Genomic DNA, 3,605 nt, shown 5'->3' with positions numbered 1-3,605 from the left:
CAGCAGGATCCCATGCACAGCAAGGGTAAAAAGGAGTAATGCATCTTATAAAGTTGCCTATGCAGTATAGCTACACAGGCAAATTTATAACAACAGTTTCAGCTATAGTTGGATATTATAATAATAATTATTATTGTTTACAAAAAACAACCTACATTTGGTTACAGAGTGCAAAACAGCATAGTATAACAGGGGTGGGAGTGAAATGCATTTTTGTTAAATTATTCAGTTACAGTGTTCTACAGATATATGATATTTAAGTAGTTCTCAACCTTCATTAACCCAAAGAGGGCCTTGACCAAAAATCCTGTTAGTATCTGAAACGGTCATTAAAGAATGCCTAAGGGTGGAAGGAGTGACACTGTTGTCGGACTGTAGACTGCTAGCCAGACAAGTTGCAATACACATAAGTTATGGTACACTCAGCTGCAGGAGTTCTTTGGTGTTGCAGAAAAGCTAGACAGAGTAGTAATACTACCCAAGGTTCATCTAGAGTAGCTCAAAACAGAAGAACTAGAGTTGCTGGAGCAGGCATGGCTTGGGGCTAGAAGGTTTCCAGCCTACAATCAGTGAAATGCAACTGATCAGAGAGATGCTTGGAACCATGCGTCTGTCTTAGTATTCTAGTCAGCAGTGCCAGAGAGAGAAAGACTGGGCTTTTGTGAACCAGACCCTTTTGGACATTGGATGAGTAATGGAAAAAAACTCAAGCAGGCCCATACACTGACAACCCAGCTGCTCAGCTGTTCTTGGCTCTGTTGAATGAACTGAAACCTCTCACTCTGTGGAAAAAAAGACAAACAAATACAAGCACTTCTATAAAGTAGCATTTATTTAGGAAAGTGAGAACTACAATAAAAAGATTTCTGCATGAAAATAGGTTAAATGGCAATTATAAAGTAAAGGACAGAAGTCCTTCCATCCTCTGTTTATAGTTGGATTCTGAAATAAAAAACAGAAAAAGACAGAGACAGAGACAAGGAGAGGGGGTTTGTTTTTTGTTTTATTTCAAAAATCTTGAAAACAAAAAGGTACAAGTGCAAAAATGTGAAGCCATCCCAGGGGCTGAGCATGAAACACTTGCCAGTAATCAAACCAGTTATCACCAGAGATTGAAATTTCCTTCCCACCATGCCCTTCTTGGGGTTACACATTTAGGACTGGTGGTATGCCCCTTGATGACCCAGTATGACAGGAACTGGTTCTCATTTTGTTGTAAGGCAAAGTGTCCAAACTCAAATGTGATGTGCGTCCCAACCAAGAAACACGGGAGTTGGAGGGCATCAGATCTGGCCCCTAAAAGCCAGTTTCTGTGGCTTTTCAGGGTCATCATCTTGGCCAAACCCAGGAAAAAATAGGCTAAGCAAATCACACTCCCTTTAGCTGCTCAGTATGGGATAAAGAAAATGTACACAGTCTCAGAGAAAACCAAGCCAAGTGCTGCAAAAACAGTGCTGAGGGCAGCAAAGAGCGGACACAGCCAGGGAGTAGCCCATGAAGACATGGAAGAGAGTCTCCTCCACACCCTTCTTGCATAAAGAGCAGGTTGCTGATGCTGCTGGATCTAAGTGGTGGGCAGAGGTGTCTGTGGCCAGGACCCCATGCAGCAGTTGCTACTGGAACTCACCAGTTCTCTTGGTGATGGGCAGCTTGTACATGATCTGCCAGGCCAGGTGTTCTTACTCTGGTGTTGCTGCCATTAGGCACCATTTCAGGTCATGTCAGGACAGGCAGCAAAGACATGAGCATGACACACTTTTAGTGTTCACGTGTACAGTGCCTTCACAGACAAGATCTCAAAGCAGATCCTACCGTTGTTCTTGCTTAGCATGGGGAGGAACAGCAGGGTCACGGCACACCTCTTTCATTGCTGTCTACGGCCAGAAAAATGGGCAGTGATGGGCAGGCAGGGGCCATCTGTCTACTGAGCTGCCATGAGGCAGAGATGGAGGTCACATGCGGAAGTGGTCCTCAAGGGCAACAGGGTCATCTGCAGGGATGGCAGTTTTCATTTCAGCCAAGACACACAAAGTAGAGCGGACAGAATGCAGGCCCAGCTGGTCGGCCAGGGTTTTTCCCAAAAAGAGAGCGATAGATAAGAATAGATAAAAATCAACTATACGATACTAACTTGCTGAAGAAGAGAGGGAATCTTTGGCTGGGAAACCAGCCAAAATCTAAGGCTATTCCTTACTAATTATTTGCAAGAGGTGTGCTGGGACAATAGCTTCACATACCCTTCCCCTGAACAATACTCTTCTCTGATATACTATACTTGCCCTGTTTGCCCTTCACATACATGCATGTACACACACACACACATTGTCTGTCCTATTTTCATATTTCCAGAGACTGTCAATCTTGACTATGATTCAAAGAGAGCATTTTTGGTCCCTTACCGTGGGCACTGGTAGGAAGAAAAGAACTATGTTCACTTGTTTACAATTAATTCTTTCCTGTATGTGGATAGGTGACTCCTGCAAGGGTAGGGCGTAGACATCACACAGAGCTAACAAACAGCAGCTTATACAATGGTGTCAATGCGGAGTGCTGCTAGGGCCTCTGCCCAGGTGGCCATGCCTACCCGGGGCTGGTCTGAGGACTCCACACCCAGACTGAGCCCATGGGAGGGCTGGTGTCCCCCTGCCTCCTGGCCTGCGGGGGATCCCCAGCAGGGCTGGGGGGGGCAGAGATTGGGGGCCCCCACACCTGTCCTGCAGGTGCCTGTCTTAGGGCCCTGGAGGCACAGGTGAGGGAGCTCCGGGAGGAGGTTAGCAGGCTGAGGGGTATCAGGGAGGCGGAGGATGAAATTGACAGTTATTTCCTTTCCCTGCAGGACCAGGCACCCAAGGAAGAAGCACCCCGGTGAGTGACCTCCATGGCAGAGTGGCAGACGGTCACATCCAGGACCGGGGCTGCTCGCAGCATATCAGTACCAGTTCCTCCAGTCTGACTGGAGAACAGGTATGAGGCCCTGGCGACGCTACAGGAGATGGAAGGAGAGGAAGAAACCTCTGGCCAGGAAGCAACGCCACATTCTCCACGCTCTGAACAGGTCAAGGGAACCAAGCAGATCCAGAGGAGGAGGTGTCGAGTGATCGTCATAGGCGATTCCATTCTGAGAGGTACGGAAGGACCCATTTGTCGCCAGGACCCCTCAACACGAGAGGTCTACTGCCTGCCCGGAGCAGAGATTCGGGACGTGACGGGAATGATCCAAGCCGTGATTCAGCCCACCGATTACTACCCCATGGTCCTAGTCCATGTGGGTACTAATGATGCGGCCAGGAGAAGCCCCAATCACCTGATGATAAACTACCATGCTCTGGGCGGCGTGCTGAGGGAGAAAGGTGCACAGGTGATATTCTCTTCTGTTCTACCAGTGAGTGGACGTGGAAGACGACACGAGAACTGCATTAGAGAGACCAATTGGCGGCTTCGGCAATGGTGTCTCGAGGCAGGCTTTGGCTTCCTTGACAATGACCCACACATCACGACGAGAGACATGCTCAGTTGGGATGGGCTTCACCTGTCCCCCAAAGGTAAGCATGTGTTCTCTTCTAGGTTGGCAGATCTCCTCCGGCGGGCTTTAAACTAGGCTTGTC

The 3,605-nt window shown here is 48.1% G+C and overlaps 1 protein-coding gene across 3 annotated transcripts in view; it reads right to left on the bottom strand.

The window, feature by feature from the left end:
• Positions 1-3,605, bottom strand: part of LOC102374986 (histone-arginine methyltransferase CARM1-like) — a 157,986-nt gene that overhangs the window by 71,294 nt on the left and 83,087 nt on the right. The gene's annotated exons all lie outside the window — the stretch shown is intronic.

This window comes from Alligator sinensis, unplaced genomic scaffold (genome assembly GCF_000455745.1).
Source record: "Alligator sinensis unplaced genomic scaffold, ASM45574v1 scaffold392_2, whole genome shotgun sequence".
NCBI lineage: Eukaryota > Metazoa > Chordata > Crocodylia > Alligatoridae > Alligator > Alligator sinensis.
The sequence above is the reverse complement of the archived record's forward strand: the minus strand, read 5'-3'. Positions and strand labels throughout refer to the sequence as shown.